Source organism: Salvelinus namaycush, chromosome 3 (assembly GCF_016432855.1).
Source record: "Salvelinus namaycush isolate Seneca chromosome 3, SaNama_1.0, whole genome shotgun sequence".
Lineage (NCBI taxonomy): Eukaryota > Metazoa > Chordata > Actinopteri > Salmoniformes > Salmonidae > Salvelinus > Salvelinus namaycush.
In genome coordinates this window covers 12,778,251-12,801,762 of record NC_052309.1, presented here as the reverse complement: position 1 = coordinate 12,801,762, position 23,512 = coordinate 12,778,251, and positions in this window count along the sequence as shown.

Genomic DNA, 23,512 nt, shown 5'->3' with positions numbered 1-23,512 from the left:
TTACAATGACGCCCTACCCCGGCCAAACCCTAACCAGGACGACACTGGGCCAGTTGTGCGCCGCCCTACGGGACTCCCAATCACAGCCGGTTGTGATACAGCCTGGAATCAAACCAGGGTCTGTAGTGATGCCTTTAGCACTAAGATGCAGTGCCTTAGACCGCTGCGCCACTCTGGAGCATATATCCTGGCCCTAATGTAAAGAAAATATCTGGGAAAATCTGACAATAAAGAAATATCTGATTTAATCTAATTTAACCTTAACCATAACCACAAGTATTACATAACACCCTAACCTTAACATTTAAAATGGTTACGGTAAGGGTTAACTTCAATTGGGTATGTACTTTCCAAGGAACCCAGATAGCATAGAGCCCCAAGGTGGAGATGTCATAATACCAATAAAACCTAGCGGTCAAACAGGGAAATGGTTCCAATTGTTTTTCCATCATTAATTTTTCCCATAGGGGATTTTTAGAATCACTTAAAATAAAGGCTGTGTTTCATTTTGATAACCATGTAAATCTCTCGCGGACAGGATTACTTTTATCAATGTATTCATCTATATTTACTCTCAGAAAATGCTAATTAGCATCAATGTAGACAGCCTGCCAAATTACAAATCCCTGCAAACTCCTGCATGTAATTTCTAGCTGACACCTTTGCTAACAGGTATTGTGTCAATTTAAAACTTGCACAAAACAGTTCACGGAATTGTCCATTTCGTCAATTTATTCATTACTACATTTAACTAACATTAGATAGTTAAGAGATTCTTACCTTTGCCTCGATTCGGCAGTCTAGTCTAGATCATCTTGGCATTTGTAGTTGTTTATCATAGCCACGTTAGCAGCTAATTAGCATTTAATTTCTTTTTTGGGGGGGAGGGGGGTAAATGCAGTCAAATAAATAAATTCAATAAAGTCAAAATTGGCTACAAAGTATGTGGACACCTGCTTGTCGAACATCTCATTCCAAAATCATGGGCATTAATATGGAGTTGGTCCCCCCATTGCTGCTACAACAGCCTCCACTCTTCTGGGAAGGCTCTCCACTAGATGTTGGAATATTGCTGCGGGGACTTGCTTCCATTCAGCCACAAGAGCATCAGTGAGGGCGGGGACTGATGTTGGCCGTTTAGGCCTGGCTCGCAGTCGGTGTTCCAATTCATCCCAAAGGTGTTCGATGGGGTTGAAGTCAGGGCTCTGTTCAGGCCAGTCAAGTTCTTCCACACTGATCTCGACAAACCATTTTCGTATGGACTTCACTTTGTGCACGGGGGCATTGTCATGCTGAAACAGGAAAGGGCCTTCCCCAAACTGTTGCCACAAAGTTGAAAGCACAGAATCATCTAGGATGTCATTGTATGCTGTAGCGTTAAGAATTCCTTTCACTGGAACAAAAAAACAGCCCCAGACCATTATTTCTCCTCTCACCAAACTTTACAGTTGGCACTATGCATTGGGGCACGTAGCGTTCTTCTGACATCTGCCAAACCAAGATTCATCTGTCAGACTGCCAGATGGTGAAGTGTGATTCATCACGCCAGAGAATGCGTTTTCACTGCTCCAGAGTCCAATGGCGGTGAGCTTTACACCACTCCAGCCGACGCTTGACATTGCGCATGGTGATCTTAGGCTTGTGTGCGGCTGCTCGGCCATGGACACCCATTTCATGAAGCTAGCGAACGGTTCTTGAGCTGACGTTGCTTCCAGAGACAGTTTGGATTTCGGTAGTGAGTGTTGCAACCGAGGACAGACGATTTTTACACGTTACGCGCTTCAGCACTCAGCCGTCCCGTTCTGTGAGCTGGTGTGGTCTACCACTTCGCGGCTGAGCCATTGTTGCTCCTAGACATTTCCACTTCACAATAACAGTACTTACAGTTGACTGGGGCAACTCTAGCAGGACAGAAATCTGACAAACAGACTTGTTGGAAAGGTGACATCCTATGACGGTGTCATGTTGAAAGTTACTATGGAGATTGCATGGCTGTTTTATACACTTGTCAGCAACGGGTGTGGCTGAAAAAGCCAAAGCCACTCATTTGAAAGGGTGTCCACATACTTTTGTACATGTAGTGTATCTTATTGGTCTTAATTTAAGGTTAGAGTTAGGCATAAGGTTAGCAGTGTGGTTAGAGTTAGGTTTAAAATCAGATATTAAGAGAAATTGCAGAAATGGGTGGGGTTTAGACATATTTATTACATAGGGCACGCTCCTCTTTCCAAGCGTTACTGACGCATGCCAGATCTTACAACGTCTGGATAGGTATTGTAAGTATCAGTTAACCACATCATATTTTCTAGCAATCGGTTAGGCGATGACACAGTTGATAACATGGCGCGCAACCATTGGTTGATGCATGCAACATCTGAGCAGGGGAACACAACCTTTATTATGACTGCTGACAACCAGTTGGCCTGGGCAAGGTGCGTAGACCATAGATTTTCTCATAATGGTGCCTACAAGACAACTGGTGCCACATTCAAAACTGGGAACTGGAAACAAATACATCTCTGACTTCCAAGTGTTCAAGACAACTAAGAACTCTGGAAAGAAAAGTTCCCAGTTGTCTTGAACGCACTGAAGTCGGACATTACCGCGTTCCGAGTTCCCAGTTGTCTTGAACCACTGAAGTCGGACATTACCGTGTTCCGAGTTCCCAGTTGTTTGGAACAGGGCATAAGAACCAGAGGTAGACGCTTATTGCAGGTATGTACATTGTACACATGTAATACACACGTATGAAAAAGTATATAAAGACTGACTGTCACAGAGTAGGCCAGAAGGCTAAACTGGAAAACCTAACCTCTATCAAAATAAAAAAGATGGCAGAGCCGCAAAAGTTCTTCTGTGCAAGGATGTTTATTTACAAAGTGATTCCGGAACAAAAACAACACTACTGCCATCAAACATATACCTTATGGGCCAGCTAAAAACAATGCTGCCCCATCCACACCTCGATCCAAAAATCTTCTCTATGAACTGAAAGAGAGGCTCCTTTTGTAGGGCTAGCCCCTCCCCTCAGAACAATTAACACTAATTAATTAAGCAATTACCTATACAAACCTACATTTTCCATTAACTAAACATACTAAAGGATATACATTACAACACGTTTTTTAAACAATATCACAACATAACATTTACAAAATTACATCACTACTGACAGTGTCTTTCAATATGCCCATTTACATTAATGAGCCATTTGGGACAGGCACTATAAAGTCAGCCCAATTCCCTTAGCTCGGGTCCTTTTCCAGCATACCCGGAAGCTACCGAGATGGAGAGAGAGAGGAACAGAACAAACAAACAAAGCGCTCATCCATAACATCGATAAGTATAATAAATATTGCATATATTAAATATGAACACTGACATACGTGTGAAATGTATGTAGAAAGACAGAGAAGTTAAATTGTGTGTCGACCCACATTAACTTATCTGATAACGGAGCAGGGAGGAGTGATGAATGTGTGCGTGCGTTAAAGTACCAAATGCTGCCCGCGGCCAGTGACGGACTTCTACGTCACAGTGACAAAACAGTAATAGTTTTGAGAATTAGAAAGTTCAGTCTGCCGAACAGCAATAGTCTGTCATTTTCATGCATCACTTCGTTTTTTATTTATTGTCAACCATCACAAAACGTGTCAGGCCAAGTAATCTGTCATTGCTAATAGTCTTGCAAATTAAACCAGTTAGTCAATAGTTTCAGATACAGAATGTTTTTGAGAATGCAAAAATGTGTTACAATTGTATTGAGTAAGTATAAAATCATCCATAATCTAATACTAAACCAATCAAGAACATAGTATGATCAACACTGCCAATGAGACCATGATTTGATTGTGAAACCACTGATGAGAATAAAATGTTGACATGGTATCATTAGGCTACACTAAAATGGAAAGTAGGCTATATAATTCAATACTAAGACACTGAAAACATTAAATATTTTGACATGAGTAAATATTATGACATTGAGAAATGAAATTCTGTACTGAGTAGCCTAGAGTAGGCTATACAGTACTGAATGAAACAAAATGAAAAGTGAATTACAGCCTACAGTGTCGATGTACTCTGGGGTATTCTGGTCTAGGTACTTGTCATTGGTCACCCAGGACTTCAGCCTCCCCAGCTCATTCTGGTTGATTATCCCCTTTTCATTGTGATGATTCAAAATCTGATTGAAGCCAGCCTTGTAGTAGGACACTGTTCCTTCATATCCCTGGGTAAATGGATTGGGCTTTTCTACAATATGAACATACAGTACATCTTCAAATTAAGGGATTAAAACATTCTGTGAGAATGAGAAAACTGTAAAAAAAAAAATATATAAGATAGCAAACTCAAATGACAAATTCTTGAAAAATGTTTGACTGATATATACCTGTTTTATACATCACTAAAGGTCTTTTCTACATAACAGACAGAACAATCAGCTGCGTCGTTTCGGAGCTGGTCGGAAGCCATAGGATGAGCCATGATGAAAGAAAACTTCAGAGATTTCTCCACATCCCTGCTTACAAGTGTATCCGCTAGCAGCTTGCTATGAGATGGAAGGAGAAGCACAGTGTTGTTAGAGATGGAGAACATTCAGAGCAGGGAAGCAGCAGAGATAGTATTAAATGCCTAATACAGCACAAGAATGGAACCTTTCACATTGTAGCAAAATAAAAGGTCTTCTTTAAAAGTCAGAACTCTATGAAGAATAGGTCCAGGTAGGAACCCTGCTTGAATGAAATCAAAGCAGGTTTATTTCTGTGTGTATTTATTTCAGCTCGTACACATTGTGTATTACAGGGGGAGGGGGAGCTATGGATTGCACCTATAATAATAGAGAATTCACCTGCAGTATTCAGACTCCTTATTGGTCCCAGTGGTCAGTGCAGCCCTGTGATGCTGCTTGAGAGCCCGCATGGTGAGCAGGTTCTCTCCATTTAGGTCTGATCCAATGCTGTTTATCATTTCATAAAACTTTGGATTCTTCTGTTGGAGATTTTTCATCTGAGGTTGGTTTCTGACCAGCTGCAGTGAACCCTTTGGTGGGATATGGTCTGCCTCCACGAGGTCTTTGTTCTCCTTGTCATGAGGGAACAGTCTGGTGTTTTTGACTCTTATGAGGGGATAGAAGAAGAAAGGTTAAGTATGGTAGTATAATTGAAGTATAAGCACATCTACACCATTGGTATGTCAATGCTTTATGTTTCAATATTTGTTCTAAAAAAACATATTAAAGTATAAAAAAACATGAATGCAGGGTGACTAATTACACTGGTAGATTTGAATGATGCCTGCATTTTCACGAAAAAGATTATACAAAATTACCTTTTGTAAGGACCAACTAATCCAAGGTGGTACACATAGGCTATGTCATACTCAGTTAGCTCTGAGGATGAGGAACCATAACGATTCTTCTTCATGGAGCTGAAATCATCCTCATATTCCCCCTCATCACTCCTCTGTGCTGTCGGCCTGAACCCTCCAACTATAGCATATTTTCCATGATTTCTCTCAAGTGCATCATAGGCCCTCTGGGTTTGAAGCATTTCACTATGAGCATGAAGGTTCCCTTCAATCTGTGGGAAGACATAACAGGTATAAATAACTCCAAAGGTGCAATCTGTCATCTTTATTTATTTGAAATAATTTTTATTTTAGGGATAGTTAGTTCCTTCAATGGATTTGATTATAATTACATATTTAAGACTTGTAATTAAACTACAAGAAGACATGTACAGTACCTGGTCTTTAACACTGTTTCATAGATTCACAGCTTCCCGCTTGATCTCATCCTCTGTCCTGTTAGACGTCGTTGCCTGTGCCACAGCAGTGTAGAAGCAGTTCTGGTTCTCTGAGTGCACAAGGATTACTTTGCCATCTTGGATGATGTCAAAATGACCACTGTATTGACTTTGCAGTCCTTGGATTCTGTCTTTTACTATAGAGACGATTCCCTTCTCACCGAAAGAGCAGAAATAAAGAACACCATTGGTTCTCATTAATGTAGTCACAATCGGAGAGATACATATTTTGGGAAATTTGCATAAACACAGTTTATGACACATACCTGTCAGTTTTCTCAGGCTCTTTGGTCAGCCGTAGAGTGATTTGGCCGGCTGAGCTGTTAGTTTCTAGGTAGGACTCCACAGAGTGTTTTCCCATGTTGATCCACAACCGTGAACCGGATGCCTTGACCCTGGAGCAATTCACTGTTTGTGAGGACATAAATGTCCAGGGCCAAGGCTGGTCGATTCACATCACTAATATTCTCTGCATAGTCCAGGAGTTATTTTGTTTCAGTCTCTGACAGAGCTTTCCCAGTCTTCTGACTGGCTGAATTCATACTGTATTTATGCTGCCGGTCCTGGAAAAAGGCCTCCATTTTGTGCCTGACAAGTATATTGCCGACAACTTTTCCGGTGATTCCATTGAACTTTTTCTTGAATGGTCCCTTCACAAAGGAGGACATATGACACACACATCTATGAATGCTTGGGAGACACTGTCCAAGATGGAGCTTAGGTACTCATCCTTTAGACGAATCAAGTCTGGTAAGTTATGTCTTCCATCTTGGTCATACTTCCCCAGATCTTTTCGCTGCTCTTCCATTTAATTTATTAATTCAAGGACAAATATGTCATTGATAACATGCTCTGTTAGAATGGACTGAACCAATTGAACCAAGTTTGTACTGTGTTCTGCTATTTTTAAGCTCATTTTGATTACCTTTGCAATTTCCTCTGTGTCACTTTTTGCAACACGTTCTGTTGCTTTATTGAACACCTTCAGAATAGTCTGCCGATAAGATCACTGATTTGGGATGTGGTTGAATCGGTTATGAGTCCAGGAATTAGATATTTTGTCATATCCTGAACTAAATCTTTCATTTGTTGTTCAAACTTTGAGTCAATCTTATAGTTGCTGCAGTTCTGCCAAGTTCCTTTTGGTACTGCAGAGCCAATATACTCAGTTAGACTAAGACGTAGTTCGGCATTCTGTTTGACTGTTGAAGTGACCAAGTCCTTGAAAGCTTTTTCCAAAATCGCCTTGAGACAGCCTCAATTCCAGTATCAATGACATAGTTCCTTGTGCAGACTTGAATACATGTTTCCTGCAGCAATTATATCATTTGCAACAGATGAGAGATTTTTAGTACCATTGAGGAGACCTTTTGTGGCTTGATACACTGACTTGCCAACACTTTTAATGATGCTGAATCCTGCGGAGAGCAGAGACATTCCGATGCTGATGCTTTTGAAGGGGACACCCAATCGAATGTGCCTGTTATCATGCCTGTTATCCCTTCAATCAGGTCGGAGACACCTTCAGAGATGAGACTTAAGCCAATCTGGGTTGCAGAGCCAAACGACAGGGCACAAACCAGAACTCCAAGGATGACCTGACACATTCCGATGAAGAAACAGATCAGAGCGTCAAAGTTGATCTCTGGCTTCTTTTTCACCTCTAACACAATGCTCAGGCCATTCTCATACAATGCTGTGAGTTAATTTGCAGTGATGTAGTCAGGATTTTCTGAGAGGATGTGCACTGAGAATTCCTCTGTTATGGCTATGCCTTTAGCCTCAAGCTCTCTTGCAACCGAAAGGTCAAATCTGTTGTTCTGCCCCTGAACAAGGCAGTTATCCCACTGTTCCTAGGCCGTCATTGAAAATAAGAATTTGTTCTTAACTGACTTGCCTAGTTAAATAAAGGTTTAAAAAAAATGCTCAACCTGGAATCAATTTGCTTTAGAAAGTTCTGTTCTTCTTCATGATGTGGTTCAAAGTTTCCTCTTATGGCAATCTGAAAAGAAACCATGGTGTTTGTTGTTTCTGACAAGTAAACACCCACAGTTGTCTTTGCCCTCTCCAGTAAGCGACGTGCCTCTGTTTTGTTGCCATCTTTTGCCATGTTGATGGTGATGAAGGCTTGGTTGTACAGTGCCACGGCACTGTAAAAAGGGTCACACACTTCAATATCTTTCCAGTAGGATTTTGCTCCATAATCACATTTGCTTTTGTTGCAGCAGTGCAAGTCAGTTCTGCCGATAGCCTGCTTGATGTGGTTATAGAAGTTGGGACTTTTTCCATTCAACAGCATGTTGTCGCTATTTGTCATATGCTCAAGAAGGTCTGCTTTAAAAACACTGATATCATCTTGCCGACTGATGTGCTCCTCATGAAGGGTAAGCCATAATGCCCATGTTTCTTTTAAAGCTTTGAGTGCAGGCTGGTAATCAAACTTGGTGCTTCTATCTTTAAAACACTGAGGGACATCATTCGGCGCCATTCTAGACAGGTCCTGTCTCTCCTGTTTTGTGAAGTTGCTGTCGAACTTGTCAAGAAATTCACAAAATGTTCCAAACAGGTACTCTTTTGTTTTGATTTTGAGAAGCTCATCTGTCTCCATGTCTTTGCGTTGGACTTCATAATCCTCTCTGAGTTGTCTCATGACCTCCACAGGCTGGCCCTGGTATGTTGGGGCAAGGTTATCCCCACGGATGATCCCTTTGACACCTTCTTCCTGGAAAGTTCCTTCTCCCTCTCCCTCTCCAGTTGCTGCTGGAGCCTCCTCTCTGCCTGCTCGTGTCTTTGTTGCTCCTCCTCTCTTCGCCGCTCCATTTCCTGCTGCTGTTGACGGATACGGTCTTCCTCTTGCTTCCCTGTTGGATGAGTACAGGCAAAGGCCACATTCAACTCAAGATGTTAAGGCTGCGGTTGTGAAGGTAACCGTCCCGTTCTGCCCACATCCCAGCCCCCTTGGAAGCCTCTTCCCAGAGAAAGAAAAACCGGTATTACATTCTGCACGTCTTTGCACTTTACCTCTACTTTACACACAGTCAGGATGGGTGTCACGGATCCCTCCGGAACTTTCATCACGCACACCTGTTCCCTATTCCCACTGATTAGTATTTGTATATATATGCCCTTTGGTTTCCATGGTCTTGTTGATTATTGTTACTATGTCCGTTGGTGCGTGTGAGCAGCTGTGCTGTGTGTTTTGGCTTTCGTGCCCTTGTGGATTGTGCAGATAATTACGGGTGCTTTTGTGTTATTTATTCGAGGTACTCCTCGCTCCTTTGTTTGGGTTTCAACCCTGTGTTTTGTGTACGTGTTTGTTTGGTCTTCGTCCCCGTTTCTTTACACGGCACGCCATAATTTGGGGTATAATAAAAAAAACTATCACGCATTCCTGCACTTGACTCCCAAATCATTGTTACCAACGTGACCAACATGACCAATTCACGCCAAATCCTGACTCTGCCATCAGCATGACACAACAGGAACCAGGATTCGTTCGACAGGCACGTTTTTCCACTCCTCAATTGTCCAGTGTTGGTGATCGCGTGCCCACTGAAGCCGCTTCTTCTTGTTTTAGGCTGATAGGAGAGGAACCCGGTGTGGTCGTCTGCTGCAGTAGCCCATCCATGACAAGGACCGAGGAGTTGTGGGTTCCGAGATGCCGTTCTGCACACCACTGTTGTACTGCACCGTAATTAGCCTGTTTGTCGCCCGCCTGTTAGCTTGCACGATTCTTGCCATTCTCCTTCGATCTCCCAACAACGAGCTGTTTTTGCCCACAGGACTGCCGCTGACTGGATGTTTTTTGTTTGTCATGACTACCTCGCCTGGTTCACCAACTACTTCTCAGATAGAGTTCAGTGTGTCGAATCGGAGGGCCTGTTGTCCGGACCTCTGGCAGTCTCTATGGGGGTGCCACAGGGTTCAATTCTCGGGCCACCTCTTTTCTCTGTATATAATGATGTTGCTCTTGATCCACCTCTGCCCAGATGACACCATTCCATATACATCTGGCCCTTCTTTGGACACTGTGCTAGCAAACCTCCAAACAAGCTTCAATGCCATACAAGACTCCTTCCGTGGCCTCCAACTGATTTTAAATGCAAGTAAAACGAAGTGCATGCTCTTCAACCGATTCCTGCCCACACCCTCTCGCCCGACTAGCATCACTACTCTGGACGGTTCTGACTTAGAATATGTAGACAACTACAAATACCTAGGTGTCTGGATAGACCGTAAACTCTCCTTCCAGACTCACATTAAGCATCTCCAATCCAAAATTAAATCTAGAATCGGCTTCCCATTTCGCAACAAAGCCTCCTTCACTCACGCTGCCAAACATACCCTCGTAAAATTGACTATCCTACCGATCCTTGACTTCGGCGATGTAATTTACAAATTAGCCTCCAACACTCTACTCAGCAAACTGGATGTATTCTATCAGTGCCATCCGTTTTGTCACCAAAGCCCCATATACTACCCACCACTGCGACCTGTATGCTCTCGTTGGCTGGCCCTATTCGTCGCCAAACCCACTGGCTCCAGGTCATCTATAAGTCTTTGCAAGGTAAAGCCCTGCCTTATCGCAGCTCACTGGTCACCATAGCAACACCCACCCGTAGCCCTCGCTCCAGCAGGTATATTTCACTGGTCATCCCCAAAGCCAGCACTTACTTTGGCCGCCTTTCCTTCCAGTTCTCTGCTACCAATGACTGGAACGAATTGCAAAAATCACTGAAGCTAGTGTCTTATATCTCCTCTAACTTTAAGCATCAGCTGTCAGAGCAGCTTACCGATCACTGTACCTGTACACAGTCAATCTGTAAATAGCATCATCCCCATATTGTTACTTATCCTCTTGCGCACCCCAGTATCTCTACTTGCACATCATCATCTGCACATCTATCACTCCAGTGTTGATGCTAAATTGTAATTATTTCGTCTCTATGGCCTATTTATTGCCTACCTCCCTACTCATCGTTTGTTTATGTGTAACTCTGTGTTGTTTATGTTGCACTGCTTCACTTTCTCTTGGCCAGGTCGCAGTTGTAAATGAGAACTTGTTCTCAACTGGTCTACCTGGTTAAATAAAGGTTAAATAAAAATAAATAAAACAAAAAATGTCATAAGGTGTTACAACGCTGGGTGTCAAGTAAAGTGTTACCTGGTCTTACACTGTATAATTTAAAGGTAGACTCAGTAAGATGACGTAGATGCACAAAGTAAACAGCAGTAGTGAGTCAATTTCCATAACAACTAAGAGCGTAGGAGCGCGAGGCTAAACTTTCAAATGTAATGTGTTCATTTATCTACTGTACCTTTGCTCAAGTTACTAGCATAGAAGGTGAGGTAACACTTTAGAATACACTTTCATTAATAAGACATCATAAATGCTTATAATACTGTATGTCATCCTTACAAATATGTATACATTCTGAAAAACTAAATAAATGTCCTATGTATGTTGTTTATTATGTATGCTTGCTGAAAGCAAAGCAGAACTTTAGAAACTTGACATACTTATTCTTACTATTCACCTTCCGCTGCCACCTGTAGGGCCAAAACCATAAAAGTTACCGACAGCAAAATAACTTTAAAACCTGCTGTCCGCAGGTTGCTTGAAAATAACGTTTTGAAACTACTAATATTTTTCACACTACAACCATATTTGCATAAATCTCAATGCATTTCAATGGGTATACTTTAATGGGAAAACGTTGCCGTGTAACTAGTCATCAACCCTTTATTAAGCTAGAAACGCCATTCAAACTTTAAAACGTGCAGACCGGTCTGGAATAGGTTGCTTGTGTACAGCTTTTTGATGCCATTTATACTTTTTGAACTATAAGGCTAAACACATTTAATTAACTGTATAACTGATTCTTAATTTTTATTTTGTCGGGAGGGGGAGGGGGGATCTTGGAAGGCTGGAAGATCTTGGAAGATCTTGGAAGGCTGGTGGCCTGGCGGTTGGGAGCTTGGACAGGGGGCTGATGGATCGCTGGTTCAGGTCCCCGTTTTTGAGCTTGTGGGAGATCTGTCGACGTGTCCTTGAGCAGGGCATTGACCCTGGTTGCTTCTGTGTTGCTCTGGATGGGAGTCTGTTAGATGACTAATTTGATGTAGTTGTTGAGCGGCTTCACTGCAAGTATACTGGTTGCTGCAAGCTATGGTTGCAAGCTATGGCTGCAAGCTATGGTTGCTAATTCGACAGGAGAAGAGGACATTATACAACCAAACAACGATTTATTCTGGACAAAGGACTCCTTGTACAAGATTCTGATGGAAGCTCAGCAAAAGTAGGAACCATTTATGATGTTATTTCGTATTTTTGTGTGAAATGTGTAGTCCTATTCTCCGCCCTTTTAGCGGGCGCTGTCTCGCAATAACGCAAGCTGTATGTCGTACTAAAGTTATTTTTTTTAAATCTAATACAGCGGTTGCATTAAGAACTAGTGTATCTTTCATTTGCTGTACAACATGTATTTTTTAGTAAAGTTTATGATGAGTTCTTTGATTAGATTAGGTGACTGTCCAAAATATCTCCGGAGAATTTTGTGCATTTTGGCTACGTATTCACATTGTAAAACCAGGATTTGTACCTCTAAATATGCACATTTTCGAACAAAACATATATGTATTGTGTAACATGATGTTATAGGACTGTCATCTGATGAAGTTTGTCAAGGTTAGTGAATAATTTTATATCTTTTGCTGGTTTTTGCGATCGCTACCTTTTGCTGCTGATAAATGCGTTTGTGTGTTTGGCTATTGTGGTAAGCTAATATAATGCTACATTGTGTTTTCGCTGTAAAACACTTAAAAAATCAGAAATATTGGCTGGATTCACAAGATGTTTATCTTTCATTTGCTGTACACCATGTATTTTTCATAAATGTTTTATGATGAGTATTTAGGTATTTCACGTTGCTCTCTGTAATTATTCTGGCTGCTTTGGTGATATTTTTTATGGTAGCTGCAATGTAAAACTATGATTTATACCTCAAATATGCACATTTTCGAACAAAACATAGATTTATTGTATAACATGTTATAAGACTGTCATCTGATGAAGTTGTTTCTTGGTTAGTGACTAATTATATCTCTATTTGGTCGGTTTTGTGATAGCTACCTATGCGGTAAAAAAATGGTGAAAATATGCGGTTGAGTCTTTTGCTATTGTGGTTAGCTAATAGAAATACATATTGTGTTTTCGCTGTAAAACATTTTAAAAATCGGAAATGATGGCTGGATTCACAAGATGTGTATCTTTCATTTGGTGTCTTGGACTTGTGATTTCATGATATTTATATGCTAGTATTTACTTGTGGCGCTATGCTAGGCTATGCTAGTCAGCTTTTTACTGATGAGGATGCTCCCGGATCCGGGATGGTGATGAAGTAGAGGTTGAGGTGAGCGAGCAAAAAAATACTACAATGATAAAAAAAATGTTTACCTCTTGTAATAACACTAAACAACCTTAGTACAACACCTAGCGACCTCACTATAAGATTTAGCCTTTTATTATTGTAGCGACGGCAGGGCAAGGAATGGAAACCGGGCTGCTGGCGTGAAAGGCAAACACCGTAGGGTTGATCCAACTATTCGGAATTGTAACGTGGCTCATATACTGAGGATCACAACAGGATCAGTTGGTCCGCGCATGCTTTGAGTGCACGTCCTGGTAACCCGTCTGGCCCAGCGGCTTTGTGAATGTTGACCTGTTTAAAGGTTTTGTTCACATCGGCTAATGAGAGCGTTATCACACAGTCATCCAGAACAGCTGGTGCTCTCGTGCATGCTTCAATATTGTTTGCCCCAAAGCGAGCATAAAAGGCATTTAGCTCGTCTGGTAGGCTCGCGTCACTGGGGAGCTCGCATCTACGTTTCCCTTTGTAGTCCCTAATAGTTTTCAAGCCCTGTCACATCCGACGAGCGTCAGAGCCGGTGTAGTAGGATTCAATCTTAATCCTGTATTGACACTTTGCTTGTTTGATGGTTCGTCTGAGGGCATAGCGGGATTTCTTATAAGCGTCCAGATTAGTCTCCCGCTCCTTGAAAGCGGCAGCTCTAGCCTTTAGGTCGATGCGGATGTTGCCTGTAATCCATGGCTTCTGGTTGGGATATGTACGTACAGTTACAGTTACAGGGACGTGGTCATCGATGCACTTATTGATGAAGCCGATGACTGAGGTGGTGTATTCCTCAATGCCGTTGGATGAATCCCGGAACATATTCCAGTCTGTGCTAGCAAAACAGTCCTGTAGTGTAGCATCTGCGTCATCTGACCACTTCCGTATTGAGCGAGTCACTGGTACTTCCTGCTTTAGTTTTTGCTCGTAAGCAGGAATCAGGAGGATAGAACTGTGATCAGATGTGCCAAATGGAGGGCGGGGGAGAGCTTTATATGCATCTCTGTGTGTGGAGTAAATGTGGTCTAGGATTTTTTTTCCCTGGTTGCACATGTGACATGCTGGTAAAAATATGGTAAAACTGATTAAGTTTGCCTGCATTAAAGTCCCCGGCCACTAGGAGCGCCACTTCTGGGTGAGCATTTTCTTCTTTGCTTATGGCCTTATAGAGTTGGTTGAGAACCTGTTCCAGTGAAAGCAGGATATCCTTCTCGTCGGACTCGTTAAAGGAAAAAGTTTCTTCCTGTCCATGGTGAGTAATCGCTTTTCTGATGTCCAGAAGTTATTTTCGGTCATAAGAAACTGTAGCAACAACATTATGTACACAATAAGTAAAAAAATAAGTTACGCAATAAAAATTACAAAATTGCACAATTTTGCACAATATTTAGCTTTTATCCTAATTTAAAACCATTATAGTTCAAAAAGTACATACAACATAACACAATCTTTTGAAAAACAATCGAGGTTGAGTCAGCGTTGGTTTCGTGTTTGTAACAAAAACAGTTCAAGAGAAGCGGCGAATCCAAATACTTCCCATTCAAGTCTTTGGAGCTTTTATGTACATTTAAAATAGTTATAGTACAAAAAGTATAAATGGTATTAAAAATCTGAATACAAAAATACTATTCCAGACCGGTTTGCACATTTTAAAGTTAGAAACGTCATTCAATCTTAAACAGTTGAAGACTAGTAGTGATCTGAATTGTTCCTATTCAAGTATATGGCCCCTGAAATGCATTGGGACTTAGGCAAATATCGTTGTAGTGTGAAAAGTATAAGTTGTATCAAAAAGTTTTTTTCAAGTGTAAGTACTAGTGCCAGCCAGTCTGCAGATTTCAACGTTGTTTTGGTGTTGGTTGGTAGCTTTAATGGTTCAAGAGCAGTGGCTAATTAAATTACTTCCCATTCAAGCCTATGGGGCTTTTATGCACATTTAAAAGGGTTGCGCCATACATGGTTAAATAATAAATAAAAAAATCTAAAATAAAATGTTTTATTTAAATAATATGAATATATTATTTTTGATGAATCTAATGATTCGCTTCGCCATTGTAGTAGTTGGGGTTCGGTTCAATCACGGTGAATCGAATCATGGAATCAAAAAATTGATTTGAGTATCACGAACAGTCAAAGGAAAACATTTTAGCTGTAGCCTACCTTTTGGATTGTGTCACTACAAAACATATTTTTTATATTTAAAGTTGATTTGGACATTCAATTTATAAGACATTGCTACTCAGTAGATGCTAGTAGTCAGCCTGAAGTGAAAATGGCAAACTCTGCCATCACATGTGTGTCCACAATCAACACTAGCCTAATAATAACACAATGGTCTGTTGCTAGGTGCGCAGTTCAATTAATGTCTCCTGATGTGGTTAAATCTTTATTCTGGACTTAGAACATCCAATTTGTATGTTATTCTATAAAAATATTGAATTTGAGAGTGAAAACCTGAAAAAACTGGGGGAAATCAGAAACCTGGAAAAAATAACTATTGCATTTTATAGGGCTCTATATCTAGGCTATTACTGAAATAAATTAGAATAGGTAAATTTTTCCTGAAGAAAATATATGTGCTTGCTTCAGCTTTCTAAAAAATGTGTATGTTAGTGAGGGATGTGTTAAATGTAGAATTCAAGCTCAATAGAAAGGGAAAAGTGTGAAGCAGTTCATTATAGTAAGAATCGGAATACTTTAGCAGACTGCTAAATGTTTAACACATACATTATGAAACATGGTAAATCTATGCCTCAGAAAAAGTAACTGTGAATAAAACTCCAACTGTCCAACACTCAATCTCAACCGCACTCCACACTTTCTCCCCTGGACAAAAGGAACACCTATGTGAGAATGTTGTTCATTGACTATAGCTCAGTGTTCAACACCATAGTGTCCACGATGCTCATCACTAAGCTAAGGACTCTGGGACTAAACACCTCCCTCTGCAACTGGATCCTGGACTTCCCGACGGGCACCCCCAGGTGGTAAGAGTAGGCAACAACACGTCTGCCATGCTGATCCTCAACACTGGGGCCCCTCAGTGGTGTGTACTTAGTCCCCTCCTGTATTCCCTGTTCACCCACGACTGTGTGGCCAAACACGACTCCAACACCATCATTAAGTTTGCTGATGACACAACAGTGGTAGGCCTGATCACCGACAACGATGAGAAAGCCTATAGGGAGGAGGTCAGAGAACTGGCAGTGTGGTGCCAGGACAACAACCTCTCCCTCAATGTGAGCAAGACAAAGGAGCTGATCGTGGACTACAGGAAAAGGCGTGCCGAACAGACCCCCATTAACATCGACAAGGCTGTAGTGGAGAGGGTCGAGAGTTTCAAGTTCCTTGGTGTTCACATCACCAACCAACTATCATGGTCCAAACATACCAAGACAGTCGTGAAGAGGGCACGATAAAACCTTTTCCCCCTCAGGAGACTGAAAAGATTTGGCATGGGTCCCGAGATCCTCAAAAGGTTCTACAGCTGCACCATCGAGAGTATCCTGATCGGTTGCATCACCGCCTGGTATGGCAACTGCTCTGCATCTGACCGTAGGGCGTTAGAGGGTAGTGCGAATGGCCCAGTACATCACTGGGGCCAAGTTTCCTGCCATCTAGGACCTATACAATAGGCGATGTCAGAGGAAAGCCCATGAAATTGTCAGAGACTCCAGTCACCCAAGTTATAGACTGTTTTCTACCCCCAAGCCATTAGACTGCTTGGGGGTAGCCCCCTCTTGTACACTGCTGCTACTCACTGTTTGTTTGTTACCTATGCATAGTCACTTCACCCCCACCTACATGTACAGATTACCTCAACTAGCCTGTACCCCTACACACTGACTCGGTACCGGTGCCCCATGTATATAGCCTCGTTATTTTTATTCTTATTGTGTTACTTTTTATTATTACTTTTTATTTTAGCCTACTTGACAAATACTTTCTTCTTCTTGAACTGCACTGTTGGTTAAGGGCTTAAAAGTTTGATTTGAAATAGTCTTCAAAGGCAAAATGTTGATTCACCTTTGCTGTTGAACCATTTATCAAGAAACAACGGACTTGACAAATGTAAAAGGCTTCAACTGTCACGGCCGATGCTGGAAGAAGACCAAGGTGCAGCGTGGTGAGCGTACATATTCCTTTTTATTTGAATGTTGCCAACAAAACAATAAACAATACAAAACGACCGTGAAGCTTAACAGGGCTATGAAGCCTCTAACAAAGTTAACTACCCACACTGAAAGGAGGGAAAAAAGACTACCTAAGTATGATTCCCAATCAGAGACAACGATAGACAGCTGTCCCTGATTGAGAACCATACCCGGCCAAAACATAGAAATAAAGAAACATAGAAAACAAAACATAGAATGCCCACCCCAAATCACACCCTGACTAAACCAACTAGAGACATAAAAAGGCTCTCTAAGGTCAGGGCGTGACATCAACGTTGCTTTTTGCTACCATTCCTACTTCATAAACCATCAAGCTTGATGTATCCCAATTCATTTCAATGGGGGAATGCAGGCTTTAACATTCTAAACTGAAATCACTGCCACAAAACTTTCAGAATGTTCGAACTAAAACATTTTGAGAGCTTAACACATTAGTGCCTATAGAAGGTCTACACCCTTTTTTACTTTTTTCACATTTTACTGCCTTAAAATTAATTGGGATTAACGGGATTAAATAATATTTTTTTCCTTACAGTTTTGCACAACCTACTCCACATTTTCAAAGTGAAAGAAAGTTATAGAAATTTAAGAAAAATAGAAAAAAAACTGAAATGCATTATATCGAGCGTTTTTGTCAAAATTGCGTAGGTTTAGTAAATTTGGTTGAGGATCATTGATGGACAGCAATATTTAAACCTTGTCTCTTAAGCAGATTTTAGCCAGAACTGAAACTAGACAACTCAGGAACACTAAACACCTCTTGAAAATATATTCTGGCATGTCTTTGGCATTAAAATTTGTGTCATTGTCTCACTGAAAAATAAAACCCTATCCCAGGGTGAGGTTTTCAAAAGAGTGCTCAGACATGTCCAGGGACACATTTTTCAGTCACAACTATTACAGGTGAATAACTATTACTGATCAAATCCACTCCTCAGCTTCTCTCAGCCCATCCCACCTATTTCCATAGACCACCCTCTCTTGCTTTCCTTGTGCTATATATTTTTCCACTGTGCTGTCTTACATAGGTTACGAATCTATCTAATCACATATTATCAACAGATTGTGATTTTAAAATGAAATTTTTTGCTAAGATTATTATGTTGTTGATTGATTGACTATGGCTTTCCAGATCGCCCAACAGTGCTATTTGTATGGTTCATTTTTTAGAGCACTCAAAATACAGTCAGGCCATCCCTGCACACTCAACAGAGTTTGATCTTGGTCAGAACAGCCGGCTTGTACAGCCTTTTAACGAAAAAGTGAAAGGGATCTCATTCATTTTGGGAAACGATTTGGCTGGAGGGCAGGTTGTGCCTTTGAAGGTCAGAAATTTGAATGCACAGAGATACCGTGACGAGATCCTGAGGCCCATTGTCGTGCCATTCATCGACTGCCATCACCTCATGTTTCAGCATGATAACGCACAGCCCCATGTCGCAAGGATCTGTACACAATTCCTGGAAGCTGAAAATGTGCCAGTTCTTCCATGGCCTGCATAATCACCAGACATGTCACCCATTGAGCATGTTAGGGATGTTCTGGATCGACGTGCACGACAGCGTGTTCCAGTTCCCGCCAATATCCAGCAAAGTTGCACAGCCATTGAAGAGGAGTTGAACAACATTCCACAGGCCACAATCAACAGCCTGACCATCTCTATGCGAAGGAGATGTGTCACGCTGCATGAGGTAAATCTTGGTCACACCAGATACTGACTGGTTTTCTGATCCACGCCTCTACCATTTTTTTTAAGGTATCTGTGACCAACAGATGCATATCTGTATTCCCAGTCATGTGAAATCCATAGATTAGGGCCTAATAAATGCATTTCAGTTAACTGATTTCCTTATATGAACTGTAACAGTAAAATCTTTAAAATTGTTGCGTTTATTTTTTCAATGGGGCCGTACATGACAAAAGACCTCAGGATCTTGTCACGTTATCTCTGTGCATTGAAATTGCCATCAATAAAATGCAATTGTGTTCGTTGTCCGTAGCTTATGCCTGCTGTCATGACGTTGGCCTAGGGGTAGGTTTATGACAGTCATAAATACGTCTTTCCCCCCTTTTCCCTCTCCCTACTATAACTGATGTGACATAAGAAAACCCCTTGGTTAACATAGAGATTCTGGGAACATCAGAAGTGGGGGGAAATGAACTATATTCTGGTAATCCGACCAACTGAACATATGCGGTGGTACTTAAGGTATATTATGTCAATTCGGTTGCCCTCTGACACATTCTCATCAATGATAGAATGACATAAACTCTACTGTGGAAAGTCTAAACGTCAGAGGTATCGGATTCACATGGAATTGTTGTTTAATTCAAATGTTTGAATATGAAATTATTTGTGAAGAGATTAAATGTAATTTTAGCTTCCAAATGAGAGATTTGGATTTTCATAAATTTGGGCTTCTGCTCAACTAGGGGCCCGCCCCTGTGAAGAGACATGGGTTATAAACTTTTCAGACACACCCCTCTCCCTCCACTATAAAAGCCATTGACAAAAATATAACTTCCTGTTCCGGCTACATTTAGGATGACGATCCGATGTCAGAATGGTTCAGATAATAACTACAGAACTAAGCCAACATCAGCATGGACTTTGGTTCCAAATGGTATGAACTTTGAACTCGTATTCACTACTGAAGTGATACCTCCTAGCCGTTGAGTTGGCAACAGCTGCTACAAATGCAGGTTAGGAAGGACAGTCAGAGTATCCCGTCTACTACACACGACGTTACTCCAACGTATCCAGTGACCACCAGAGACATTCTTCAAAGGACAGAGGACTCGAGTTGGCGATACGGTCTTCCATCTACCACCAACCTACTGAAGCGCAGCTCAGAGTAAATATTTATTGCATTTTCCTTTTTCAAATGGGCGGTAATTTAGAATGCATAAGATACTGTATTCACGATAGCACAGCTCGCCTATGTTCCAGTCTCCCGCTCTTTCACTAAAATCCCGCCCCTTTTCTTTGTGTAACAAGCTGTCATATCTATTCCGCCCGCTAGGGACGTTTTTCTGTATGACGGCAATTTGTGATCAAGTTATGATTTAATTGTTTATGTGTGATTCTGTGTGATTAGTTAGGTATTTAGTAAATAAATAATTAAATCCAATTTTGTATTGCTGATTCAACTTGTTAGCCAGGATTCTTGCAGATAACCAAGGATTTACCACTTTCAGATGAGACTGAATAAAATGACGATTAATGTGACTGCTATGGATGTAAAATATTACTACATCTTTAAGAGTTTATTCGAAAGATAACAGCTCTATAAATATTCTTTCGTGGTGTCCCTCTCTAGTTAATTAACATTTACATGATTAGTTCAATCAGGTAATATTAATTACGGAGAAATTATTTTATAGAATAGCATGTCATAGCAATTAATCTGGCATAGTCAAAGACACGACACTGCCCATACCATAACCCCACTGCCACCATGGGGCACTCTGTTCACAATGTTGACATCAGCAAACCGCTCGCCCACACGACACCATACACGCCATCTGTATGGTACAGTTGAAACCAGGATTCATCCATTAAGAGCACACTTCTGCAGCGTGCCAGTGGCCATTGAAGGTGAGCATTTTCCCACTGAAGTTGGTTACGACGCCGAACTGAAATTACGTCAATCGTATAGTAGCAATACATGTTTTATAGAAAATGTTGTTTTGAGAGAACTATGATGTATAATCAGTGGTGGAAAAAGTACCCAATTGTTATACTTGAGTAAAAGTAAAGATCCATGAATCGAAAGGACTCAAATAAAAGTGAAAGTCACCCAGTAAAATACTGCTTGAAAGTATCAATAGTAAAAGTATGAATAATTTAAAATTCATTATATTAAGCAAACCAGATGGCACGATTTTCTTTTTTTTTTAGTTTATGGATTGTCAGGGGCACACTCCAACACTCAGACATAATTTACAAACAAAGCATTTGTGTTTAGTGAGTCCGCCAGCTCAGAGGCAGAAGGGAAGACCAGGGATTTTCTCTTTAAGTGTGTGAATTGAACAATTTTCCTCTCCTGCCAAGCATTCAAAATGTAATGAGAACTTTTGGGTGTCAGGGAAAATGTATGGAGTGGAAAGTACATTATTTTCTTTAGGAATGCAGTGGAGTAAAAGTGTCAAAAATATAAATAGTAAAGTAAAGTACAGATACCCCAAAAAACAACTTAAAACTTCTTCGGGATTGGTGTCCCGTCCCCGGGACGGTTAAGCTAACATAGGCTAATGCGATTAGCATGAGGTTGTCAGTAACAAGAAAATTTCCCAGGACATAGACATATCTGATATTGGCAGAAAGCTTAGATTCTTGTTAATCTAACTGCACTGTCCAATTTACAGTAGCTATTACAGTGAAATAATACCATGCTATTGTTTGAGGAGAGTGCACCATTTTGAACATGAAAAGTTATTAATAAACAAATTAGGCACATTTGGGCAGTCTTGATACAACATTTTGAACAGAAATGCAATGGTTCATTGGATCAGTCTAAAACTTTGCACATACACTGCTGCCATCTAGTGGCCAAAATCTAAATTGCAGCTGGGCTGGAATAATACATTATGGCCTTTCTCTTGCATTTCAAAGATGATGGTACAAAAAAATACAAAAGAACGGTTGGTTTTTACTTTGTATTACCTTTTACCAGATCTATTGTGTTTTATTCTCCTACATTCCTTTCACATTTCCACAAACTTCAAACTGTTTCCTTTCAAATGGTACTAATAATATGCATATCCTTGCTTCAGGGCCTGAGCTACAAGCAGTTAGATTTGGGTATGTCATTTTGGGTGAAAATTTAAAAAAAGGGACGGATCCTTAGTATTTTTACTTAAGTACTTTACACCACTGTGTATAATTATATAACGTCTAATAGCATGACATTGCTAATAAGTGTTAGCATTTTAACAAACATGACAAGTATGTGTATGTACTGGATAACTTACACACACAAATACACATCCAGTTATTTTTCAACATGAATCAAAACCTCAAAAATGTGTTTTATTATGTAGAATACACAGTGAACATGTTTGAGATATATTAAAAGATTTGAACTAACCTTTTCCTCCCCTCATCTCTTCTCTCTGTTCAGTCACCACTTGTCAAGAGAATTTTCAATCCCAATGATAATAACTAACAATCAATAAGCTTTAACCAATCCCTGAGGTTTGTAAGACCATGGGTTTAATAATAATTAGGCAAAGACTCAGCTTATGCAGAAGGCTCGTACAGTTTATTCATGAGAGCGCTCTGAAGTCCATAATACAAAGACATCCATTTTATAACTCACTCCCTATTTACACACATACATACACACGAACAGTAGGTGAGTTGTATCCACTGTTTATCACTACCAAGCCGACAGTTCCATTCCCCCGAGATTAGAGGAACCTTGAAAGGACTTGTAAGGACTCCCTGTCCTATCATACGTTTCTCAGAGTTCTAGCCAGGTCGGGTCTAACACAGTTGAATTGTTCTCTGTATTTTATTATACACACACACATTTCTCTCCCTCACATGTCTCTACTGAACGTTATTGGACTTATGTTTAGTACTTTAATCATTCATTATACATGCTACATAAACTAATAATTACTAATAGTTACGTTTCAGGGTGGAATACTTTAATCATTACCTTTTAAGCATATAATTCCCTTATCACCACTCTGAGAAGATGAAAATAATAACTAAAACACCTAACACAGTGAACTTGGAGACACTGCACAGCTTCTTAAGTACTTTTCTCAGAAGCCTACCTTGACTTGAAACATCCAATACCCACAGTCGTTTCATTTTCACAGTTCAAAGACTAGCACAATTGTTAATTCCACCTCTTAAAAATGTACCCACTTTACCCATTTCCAATGCAACACAGAAGGTGAAAAAAAGCATCAATGTTACAGGCTGAACATTACCTTCCCTTTATACCTTTACTTACCGCGATAATAATAATAGTGTACAAACTGGGGATTTTTTTATTTGAAGATGAGAGATTACTGTCTTTTTGACAGATGTTAATGCCCTCTTGCATTTTAAGGAGACACTGCATGGTTTATTAGAGGTTGTAAAAGATAAGCGTTTTGGTCA